Raw genomic sequence first — 12,294 nt, 5'->3', positions numbered from 1 at the left:
CTGCGTCTCCCACTCGTTCACTTTATTGCTCTCTAGTGCCGTCCATTTCCCTCTGCCCTTGAAAGGAGTCTGTCTCACTACTGGCCTAAATGGCATAGTACCTTCCGAACAGGTTGGATTTTTTTATGTATAAAGTCAAATAACGATTCGCTTGGCCCCTTCCCGAGGGACACTCAGCACTTCTTTCAGTCTATGTAAGAGTAGACCAGATGTGAATTCAGGAAAAAAATATCGACAGCAATTGAGAGATATACACCGAATAAATTAATAGGTCATGATACTGAGCCCCCATGTTACACAGAACAGATCAGAAGACTGACCCAGAAGCAACGGAGAAAGCATGACAAAGCATACGACCGTAAAATCTCCGAGATTGACGAAGTTTTACAGAAGTTTGAAATGTAGCACGAACTGAATTGTGAGATGCTTTTAATAGTTTCCACAACGGAACTCCACCTCGAAGGCTGGCAGGAAACCCACAGAGATTCAGGTCCTATGTAAAGTACACCAGTGGAAAGACGCAGTCAATACCTTCACTGCGATGTAACAGTCGTGATCTTACTGATGACAGTGCCACTAGAGCAGAGTTACTAAACACAGCTTTCCGAAATTCCTTCACAAAGGAAGACAAAGTAAATATAGCAGAATTAGGATCAAGAACAACTATCAACATAGGTAACTTAGAGATAGAAGCAGTTTAAGTCAGTTAATAAAGGCAAGGCCTCTGGTCCAGTTTCGACATCAGCCAAATTCCTTTCAGAGTATGTTGACACAGCCGGCTGTTGTGGCCGAGCGGTTCTAGGCGCTACAGTCTGGAACCGCGCGACCGCTACGGTCGCAGGTTCGAATCCTGCCTCGGGCATGGATGTGTGTTATGTCCTTAGGTTAGTTAGGTTTAGGTAGTTCTAAGTTCTAGGGGACTGATGACCTCAGATGTCAAGTTCCATAGTGCTCAGAACCATTTGAACCATTTTTATGTTTACACAACAGCTCTATATTTAGCAATCACATACAACAGCTTGCTCGTAGAAAGATCAGTACCTGAAGACTCGGCGGTTGTACAAGTCACGCCAATACGAAAGAAAGGAAACACAAGTAATCCGCTCAATTGAAGACCAGTATCAACAACGTCGATCTTTAGTAGGGTTTTCTAGCATATACTGTGCTCCAACATTATGAATCACCTCGAAGAAAATGATTTATTGACAACTAGCCAACACGGATTCAGGAAATATCGTTTTTGTCAAAGATGGTTCAGACGGCGCTGAGCACTATGGGACTTAACATTGTAGGTCATCAGGCCCCTAGAACTTAGAACTACTTAAACCTAACTAACCTAAGGACATCACACACATCCATGCCCGAGACAGGATTCGAACCTGTGACCGTAGCAGCAGCGCGGTTCCGGACTGAATCTTGTGACACACACCTCGTTCTTTACTCTCACGAAGTACTGAATGCTACTGACAGGGAACGTCAAACAGATTCCAAAGTTTTAAATTTCTAGAATTCTTTTCACAGCTTTCCTCACAATCGACTTTTAATCAAACTGCGTCCCTTTGGATTATAGTCTCAATTGTGTGACTGTATTCGTGATTTTCTGCCAGAAAGGTCAGAGTTCGGAGTAAGTGTCGGGAAGTCTTCCAGTAAAACAGAAGTAATATCTGGCGTTCCCCAAGGAAGTGTTATAGACCCTCTGCTGCTCCTGATCTACATAAATGACGTATGAGACAATCTAAACAGACATGCTGTTATTTGCCATCTTGTAAGTCATAAGATGATCAAAACCAATTGCACATTGATTGCAGAAAGTGGCAGTTGGCTCTAAATCAAGAAAACTCTGAAGTCATGTACATGATTACTAAAAGGAATCCTCTGAATTATGGTTGCAGGAAAAAATCGACAAATCTAAATGCTGTTAATTCAGCTAAATACATAAAGACTATAATTACGTATAACGTAACCTGGAACGATCACAGAGAGTATGTTGTGGGGAGAATAAACCCAAGACTGCTGTTTATTGACACAACAGTTTCAGAAAGTGTGTAAATTGGTCATGTCATTTTCATTTTTGTATGTTATTGGTGTGCACGTCAGAGAGAGAACAAGTTATATTATTATTAAACAATCTTGGGTCTTGTTGTGGCACATTCTTTGCCTCTGCGCTATCTGGCACTTTCGTTGTCGAAGTGTGGTAGGTGAAGGACGCATTTGGTAGAGCGGTATTGACTTGTGATTGTAAATGTTAAATAAAGAAAGATGTATTGTAAAGGACAGCTAGGACGAAAATGATTTACATATTGGAAAGCGAAAGGAATGTAAATTTTGTATGATTTTAAATTTTTTGAAGATGAAAAAGTTTGTGATAAGACTCCAGCACTGGGCACATAACTTGTAGAAATGCTTATTGTGAGCTAGTTAACTTGGTTCACTTGCTCTGAGCTGAGACAAAGACCACCCCACTTCCATGAGTCATGCATTAACATATTAACTGATGAAGCCGTTTTATTTAATAGAAATTCTCTGTTAACATTATACCCTTTTTAAATCACTGTTCACTTTGTTAAACATAGTATTGTTTAGACATATGTCATATGTGAGGATCATGCGACTTTTTGCTCTGTCTTTTTGAATATGAACTGAGAGAAAGACCACTACCAATTCCCTGAGTCAATGCATTAACATATAAGCTGATTAAGCCGTTTGAGTTAACAGAAATTCTGTGTTAACATTGTACCCTTTTTAAATCACTGTTTACTTTGTTAAGCATAGTATTGTTCAGACGTATGTTATATTTGAAGGTCATGCGACTTTTTACTCTTTTTGAATATATACTTCATTCTAGAATCTTTGTCTTGGAATATCATTTCGTAGGAATAGTTGCTCTCCCCACCACATTGTTTATCATTACGCATTACCACACCTAGTATGCAACAGTTGGAAATTTTAATTAGAAATGGAAATCTAGCTTAGCCACTGCCTGTTTCCTGTTTCCTGCTGTGCTTTCAAGGAATCTATAACAATGGTGTCAAGATGAGAGGTAAGTGGAAATTTTGATTAGGGCGAGATAAGTTTTTTACTTCAGTTTCGCATTTAATATAAAGACAAGTTGAGTTCAGACCAGTTACAGTTCAATTCAAATTAGATTCTGTTTAGTCAAAGGTTAGCATACGAGTTTAGGTTGGATAACAGTTTTTGTGGACATAGTTTTGCTGATACGTAGACTTTTACAGTGTGGGAGGTAAATTTGGGATACAGCGGGGAGCTTACAAGTGCAACATGTCTACTGAAGAGACTGCTTGCACTACGCTTATCCGCCCTCTTCTGGGGTAGTGCTGTGTCTTGAGGGGTCCGTATCAGATACGACTGACGAAGGACGTCGAAAAAGCTCAAAGAAGGACAGCACTTTTTGTATTATCGCAAAGTAGGGAGATAGTGCCACCGATGTGTTACGCGATTTGAAATGTCAATCATTAAAAGGAAAGCCTTTCTCGTTGCGGCAGGATCGTCTCATGATATTACGATTACCAGATTTTTCTTCTCAGTGTGCAAATATTTTGTTGGTGCCCAAATACATAGGGAGAAATCGTAAATTTATACATTATTGTCTGTGGAGCGCAGTGATCTGGTGCTGTACTTAGGTTAAAATCAACAGTCGAGATTGCAATAACATTTGTTTATTATTACCATTTTCGCCTTAATTTAAAGCCATCCTCAGATTTCATGGGCACCCTACGGCTTTTTCAAGTGATACCACTATCGCACTCTGTACGACCACGGAACCACGTGAAAAAGGCGTAGGGGCCCAAGAAATCTGAGGATGGCTTTAACATAGGTAGAGAACGGTAATAATAAAGAAATGTTATTGCAATCTCGACTGTTAATTTTAACCAAAACTGGGAGAAATGATCACCACGATAAAATAAGAGAAATATCAGTTCGCAGAGAAAGATTTAAGTATTTGTTTACGCCACGCCCTTTTCGAATGAGAAACGGTAGAGAAATACCTTGAAGAATGTAAGTTATAACGATATGTTTACATAATGTGTATACATAAACATACAGTTATAAATGTCCCCGTTCGTCGTCTGATCAGTCGGAAGTTGCATTGCATAGGAGAGTAAATGCCTATTCACAATATAATTATTTTGGATAGCTCAACATGAATTTCCTAAGGGACCGTAGTTTATCATGCATTTACCAGTAGAATATGGCGCGGAGAAAGTATTTCGCCGCATGCAACTTCCGTCCGAACTCGACGAAAGAATTCGTGACTGTTAACTCTCTATTTGGCAGAAACATAAAGAAAATTAAATAACTTCATGAAGGAGTGAGACATAGATTCTATAGTAAATGAATAGTCCATACAATTCCATTTAACTCTGAATTTATGGCAATTAATAGAAGAACTTACACTGCAATGAAGGATTTAACATGGATGCCGTTTTGACTGGCACTTCTCTTAATGAAAACAATTCCTTCGACGTTTTCACATACACGTCGCACAATAAATCTACTGCTAGGCACTTTTAGTATTACACATTCACTTTTCACTAAAACAATATTATTTTTAACGATAATAATACGGCAGCAAGAGATGCGCGTCCGACACAAGAGACAAGAGAAGAATGAGTAACTGTTCATCGAGAATATCTCGTACCTCAAAAAAAAAAAAAAGTGTAAAAGTGTTCTTCTTCTGTCTGTTTTTCGCGCCGCGGTTTTCAAAGTCAATAACTCACTACATCTCTGACGGCGCTTCGACAATAAACAAGTTACGTCACAGGTCGTTCACCTTTTACATTCTCACAACATTATTTGCTAACTGTAGCTGTTGCCGAGCGACTGCTCGATTAGTGAATGATTTAAAATGATAAGACAATCACATAATGTTACATTGCCTTCCATGGGAATCTTGGAAATCAAGGAGATTACCAAGATTCACATGTCGCCGTTAACATTATGGGATTGAGTACTTTACAGATTTACTTTGATCAAACACAGTATTCCTGTCATTTGATTATTAGGATTACACAAATATGGTGATCTCTCATTCATAGACAAAGACAGTTCTTAAGTTAAAGATACACAAAAAAATTTAAAAACTAAGACAGTAAATCTACGAAGTTTACAATGGAGATTATACATTATACTCATTACAGTCTTTTTTTTTTACAGAGTTCATACCGGCCATCTTTGTGGCCTCAAGTTATTGTCCAGAGCTCATAGGCTCTTTGCTCCTGAAAGAAAACACATAGGATTCATCTTTTTATACGCACATAATTCTCACACATGGAATTTCTCACACGTGTCCATTTTTATACACATATAATTCTCACACATGGAATTTCTCACACGTGTCCATTTTTCATTGCTCACTAGTTGTCATGATTTTTACGCTTTCACTGTTTGTGTATTGACAGGTAAGTTAAAATTTGATTCTTCTCCAGGTGAAGCTTATGCCTTGAGAAGTTGGATCGCTACTTTGCGGTCTCCGAGTAGAAAACCTTTCATCAGCTCTGGCGGGCGAGTCTCACTCGCACGTTACGTACACACGTTACATGTAACAAAAGAAATATAAATACCCATTAGTCTAAAAACTAAGCTTAAATCTATTTTAGGACTTGGGATTCATAGGAATTTGACTTTGTCACTATTCGCGTGTGGTTTGGCTGTTCACATTTCATTCACGGGATATAACATTAGCATAGTATGTGATATGTTGTGAACTCATATAAAAGTCTTTTATTTTGGGAGCGGCTTTCATGGAAAGTCCGTTTCGTCGAACTGCAGCGGGAGTGCTGTGCAAGTACATCACTTTAAATTTAACGCGTTTGTTGCGTCGATGGACGTTGACACAGGCTGATTGTTAGAGCTGAATCGCAACTCGAGGCGCTCACTAGCCTCCACGCGGTACTTCAGCTTTTACGCGCACGGTTCAGTGAACACGTTGCGTCTATGGTGTTGTGGCATTTTGTGGTTTGCTGAGGCTGGTGAGGAGGGACGAGAATTATTAGGGACCATTGAAACCATCCCTGTCTCCACATTTTCCAGCCGATTTTGAAGATTTTAAGGTAGGCTAGTGCTCGCACTTTGCAAAGCAGCTAACACACTTGGTTTCCGATGCACTGCACGTAATCACATCACCGCCTTCGGTTACACAACCGGACTATCATTGTCCGTCGGCCTATCTGCACGTTTAACACTTTTTTCTTCATCGTGTCTCTGGCAGACTTCCACACCATTTTAAGCCTTCACTTATACACTACTATGTACATAATTTTTTTTTACAGTTTATAATCAAATAGTTTGTCTCACTTTGAAGCTTGCTAAGTGAGAGCTTTGATTATCATGTCCATTTCAATTTCTGTTGCTTTGTTGCTAACTACCTTAACATTTCGCTTTACATTGTTCCTCATCTTTCTCTAAGACTAATTATGCTTTTAGTTCACAGTCACAATATATTAGTTTCTCCGATCTGTTAGCAATTATTATTATTTTAATTCATTTCGATCGTTCTTTCTATTTATTAGATTCATTAAAGTTATCACTGTCATTTCAACAAAAATTCTCTTTTTACTAGATGTGAGGATCAATCAGTCACATTTGATTGCCCTCTCACATGAGAACAGAACACCATTCAAGAAAATTTCAAATTCCTTATCGCGATCTCGGTTTGCGTCTCGGATTGACTTTAAAAGGAAAAATAAAGACATTTCAAAACTAGCTTTTCCCGATTTCGTTCACGCGCTTCCTTTTGAAAGTCGTATGCCAAACCAGCCTTCCACGTCAACCGCATTTCTCAATCTGTGACGTCAAGTCTACGGGACGGGTTTAGGCAGGTTAGGATATTTACACAAATTCAGAAGAAAGACATAGATATAATAGTACATAGAAGAAGAAATCTAGCAAACAACTCCTTGTTCCTTATGACTTAGAAATTAATTTTCCTTTGCGCCGTACGTCTGTGTACACGCTCCAATTATATACTAGCTACTTTGTTTTGCCGGCGGTTTCATTGTCATTTTATTCTCGCCTTGACGCCTGCTTGCACTACACTGCATTGACCTCTATATATGACCTTAAGTCATAATTGCTTTGTCCTTGCCACTTACGCTCTTATACTTGGTATTTATTTCACTTATGGCTTTGAATGTATCTGTCCTGCGTAATGCAATTACAATTAATGCTACTTTGTTTATCTAGCTGAAGGATAGCGCTTTCGTGGTCATGTTGGTACTTACAAGTAACTCACATGCTTCGTAAACATTACGTTATTTTAATGCAGAGATGAACCTGTTCCAGATTTCTATGTACATTGGAACTTAATCTAGACATAGCTGACTTAGAAACTAGTTACATGTTTTCCTTTTTAGTGGGATCAGGAACCAATAATTGTCCTTGACGAAAATAAATTTCGTTTCTGGATCATTGCTCCTTGAACTTAAAAAAAAATTCTTACATACTATGTTTTATTTTAACTTCTTTAGCATTTCATATCGCTGAAGCCGGCTTGTTAGGCACATCCTTCGCTTTATATTTCATTTCTCTCTCTTAAATATTATCTCCTTAAAACTAAATCTTAAAACTAGAGTTCTTGGAGTTGATCACTTTCTTTGTTAAACAAGATTTTTTTTTATCAGCTTGTCTGTACTTAAATTATGGCTCAAGACAACATATTTTAAATTGTCTGCTGTATAGCAAGATAGACTCACTGTCGTGTAATATACAGGGTGTATACGGCCCGGGACATCCGGGAGATCCGGGAAAAACCCGGGAATTTTTTCATCCGGGACAAATCCGGGAAAAACCCGGGAATTTTTTAGAATTCCGGGATTTTTCATTGTTTTAGATTTCAGTTAGTTTTGTAGGTTTGACGTGTAAGATCAGATACGCTGACAAAGAACTTTAGTCCACTACTGCTGAATAATACTGCAGCAATGAAACATAAATCAGAGAATAACAACAAAATAAAAGTTTAGTTGGATAGAAAATGGGTAATTTACACAATGCACATACCAGTTTGCCGACACCGAAAAGTGTCAAAGGCTTTAGATCGAAGATTATGCAGTACGTGCATTCGATGTGCGTGACGTCACAATTGTTTAAATTTCTAACAGATCACCAGAAAATATTACGAATAGTGGCTTGAGATGCGTTACTTTCAAAGTAAATTTCCATGCAAGATGATTTATGTTACGTGTGAGAATGTGCAGTGAATTTCTTAAATCACAGGGCGTTATAACTCTCATTCAAAACGTAACACTTTGAGGATCAGCCATTTGAAAACTGTCGGGCCGAGAAGATAAGTCATTTATGCCACTATTTAAAATTTTACCGGCGCATTTGTATTTGATATGACTTAACATGTAACACACGCTAAAAAAAGACCGAGCTTCAGGTTAGTTTTCATATTTAATGTTGTTCTTTCATAGATAAAAAATTATGCAATTGATGCCAAAAAGTGTAATTGACCTTCAAAAACATGCGCATAATGTGTTACTGAGCAATGTCACAAGTCTCTTCATGCCAGAACACTTCGACTTTTCTACGCAACTGATAATCATTTTGGCACGATTTTAATTGCCAAATTAGAGCCTGTTAGTAGGCCTACGGACTTCCTATTATTGTAGGACTAATAACAGTGGATGCCAATAGACGATGCAATTCTCGTTCGTACATACACATCTGCTTACGAGTTAACCGGTGTAGAAACGCACTTAGCTGAGTTGAGCGAGCTCGGCGTAACTTCGTAACGTAGGCGCCGCGGTCTGTCTTTCTCGTAGGCCTCGTGCTCTGAATAACTGCCGTCATTCGCTAGCGAGGTCACGTGACATGAGCTATGACTGGCTCAACGCAATCTCTATTTTAGAGTTTCGGAAGCTACCGTGCTGTAATTTGTGGAATTTGTGTAAATACTTTCGCAATACGAAAATAGTTGTCTCGCATCAAACAACTTTCCAAACGCATTGTTTTTCCAGGATTTCGTTTCCTAAAGTGGTGGGACGTCCTCCGCCGGTATAAGACCTTTACGATTCAAAGGACTGATACGTTTTATAGCTCCGAGGGAAAGTATACTGTTACTTAACCCGGATGTATTTTCACCCGCTTTATACGCAATTTCATCCGGGAGAAATTGTGTTTTTAACCGGGAAATCCGGGAAAAATCCGGGAATTTTTTTTTCTTGTCCACGTAGACACCCTGAATATATTCTAAGCATTTTTTTTTAACGAAGTCAAATCAGTTGTCACTTAGTCACTAGCGGCTAACCTTCTCTTGTCATTATAAAGCTTTCCTTTTGACTTATTCTGTAGCATGATATTTTTTAAGATCAGAGTGATGGTATAATCCTTTTATTTTTCCATTTGCGGGATCAGAAATCAGATAACAACCTGTATGCGGTATACGAAGGATCTCGTAAGGTCCTTCAAAAAGACTTTGCCATTTTCGATTTTTGTGTAAGAGCAACGATGGTTTAAAGTGTGTTTTTAGCAAGACCTTTTCGCCTACTTTATAAGTTAACACCTTATTAATATGTTTGTCATACGCCTTCTTGCGTAAATTGGCTTGGGTGGTCAACGTTGTTAGAGCTTGTCTTATTCTGGCGTCTAAACTAGCACTTGTGTTGTTACACTTAGGAATTGAATTGACCTTGAACATCCTTGGACGGGTAATGTTGGAATTTTAATTAATGTACTAATTTGCTTATAGAAACATAAGGACATAGCATTAATATTTGCACCTGTATCTAGGATTACAGTCGTCAAAATTCCGGCTATAGGAAGTTTTGTCATAGCTTGCACTTGGTCATCTATCGGTTCATCACCGTCAGTTGTCTCTTTCTCTTGTAATAATTCTTGTCTCATGTCAATCCCGTCATTGTATCTCAGTGCAAGTACGTCATGGTCAGTCTCTCCGTCGAAGTGGTCGCCCCCATTCTGTCTCACAGCATCACTTAGGGAGCTTTCAGATGCTGGACTTAGTTTTCCTGTTTGTGTGGTTTTGATTGGCCTTCATCATTAGAAAGTTCGACCAATCTGACATTATGAGAACACTGAGGAACAAAATTACTGTTATGCATAAACCTCGTGTCAAAATGTTGCTGCGTTTGTTCTGGGGTCCAATACGTGTTACTGTCTTCCGCGTTTGCGAAAAATACAGGGGGATTGTAATGCCTTCGCGGGGTCTGATGATTTTTATTACTATTATGATTTCCGGAATTGTTACTGTGAAATCCACCTTCACACTGTGGGTTGCCGTTAAACTGTGTGTTTCTGTACATTCCCTGCGCTTGATTTTTACTAGGCGCGGAGTTGTATTGGTATGAGTGGGCGTTATCAGCTGTTTGTTGCTGCCCGTAATTTGAGTGTTGGCTGCGCGAGTACGGTGCATTCCATTGCGATCCGCTCTGCTGTTGCCAACCTTTTTGACTGAAACCGTTTCCAAACTTCTGCTTGTACGATTGATTGCCGTACTGGTTACCAGTCGTGTTATACACGGGATTGAATCGGTTGTGTTGAGTATGTCTATTCCTTTTGTGCGGATACCCACTGCCTTTATTTCCGTTTTGCCAATCGTTACTATTTTTTGAACCGTTCCCTGGCTTTTCATAGCCGTTACTGTCGTAATGTTGTGGCCAAGAATTGTGCGGAGTATTCCGCGGTTTGTTAGCTCTCATGTCCTCATAGATCAGGTCTAGGGAATCTAATATCGACAGAAAGGTATCTGGATCATCATCTGGTATGGCTATCAGCTTTTCACGAATCGAAATGGGTAATTTAGACTTGAGAATCAAAATTACATCTTTACTATTGATAGGGTTATCCCAATACCTAATTTTGCCAAGATATTTTTCGAAGTACATTCTCAGGCTACTATTCCTGGGGTCAAATTGTTCTGCATTATAGACTTCTTTACGAAGGTGCTTCTGAACACCTTCGCTCCAAAATTTGCTGAGAAAACAGTGCTCAAACTCCTCATATGTTCGACACTTGTCAACCATTTCGGTTCCCCATATTGCCGATTCGCCACCTATATATCCGGTAACAAATTGGATACGCTCTCTATCAGTCCACGAATTTGGAAAAATGCCGGAGAATCCACGAAGAAAGACAATTGGGTGGATATTTCGTTTTTCTGGGTTAAAGGTTTGAAAAACTCGATGCTTTATCATGCTTTCTTCCTTCATCATTTTTACTACTGAGTCAGATTCTTGATTTCGGTGACTAACTGGAATATGTGGTGGTGAAGTGTGTTCATTAGATACAACAGGTATTCGGAATTGCCGAAATAATTCATCTTCTTCCTCTGAGGCTAAAGAGTTAGGATAATTCGGTCTCTGTATTCGGGAACTACTACTCACTTGTGCCTTCAGGTTATTTAGCTGTTCCGTTACCTCTTGCTTCCAATTTGGTACTTCTTGCTGAAGGGTACGCCTAATGCTACCGAGTTCAGACATTACGGTATCTCCGGAGCTTCCAGGAGCTGACAAGATACCAAGAGTGGTTGCTTTCACAGTCTCTACTAGGTCTTTGTTAATTTTATCTTCGACAAATTTGTCCTTTCCAGCAATCCAGTTCTCATACTTTTCTCTAAATTCTCTCTCATGACTATCTAGCCTCTCCTTTACTTTCGTTTCCGTTTCCAGAGTCAAGTTTGACATTCCCTCGGTTAGTTTTTCTACCTGCGTAGTTACTCTGTCTAATCTGTGATTAACCGTGGTTACGGTGGAGTCAAGATTCTTGGTTGCGTTTCGGATGTCAGCTGTCTCGCTTTGCATGGTAGCTAAAGTGTCATTCAGTTCGAAAATTATTCCACTTCGCATTTGAGAAACAGCATCCTTAACTTGCTTTGCTACTTCTTTGGCTACGTTTTCTCTAACAGTTCTTATTTCTTCGCTTACTGTAGAAAGTTTATCTTCAATTACTGTAGAAAGTTTATCTTCAAGTGAGGCTAACATTTGTCTATTTTCGTCTTTCAAATCATCTTCAAGTGAGGCTAACATTTGTCTATTCTCGTCTTTCAAATCATTTTTAATGGAATTCACCATTTGGCGATTTCCGTCCTGCATCATTTGACTTATTTGACTCAGTAGCTGTTTGAATACATCGTCTGTCACTACCCCTGAATTGCTTTCACCTGCCTCCCTTGTAACCGGTATATGGCTACGACTACTAGTGGCAGAAACTATGTTGGCATTGTCTAGTTCAGTACCGGTAACATTATGGTGTGAGGCACCAAAGTCCGTAAGATTTCCCACTTCACTTTCTACAATTGTTTCAATTGGTGTCTCAGCC

This window comes from Schistocerca cancellata, chromosome 1 (assembly GCF_023864275.1).
Source record: "Schistocerca cancellata isolate TAMUIC-IGC-003103 chromosome 1, iqSchCanc2.1, whole genome shotgun sequence".
NCBI classification, from domain to species: domain Eukaryota; kingdom Metazoa; phylum Arthropoda; class Insecta; order Orthoptera; family Acrididae; genus Schistocerca; species Schistocerca cancellata.
Note: the sequence above shows the minus strand (reverse complement) of the source record.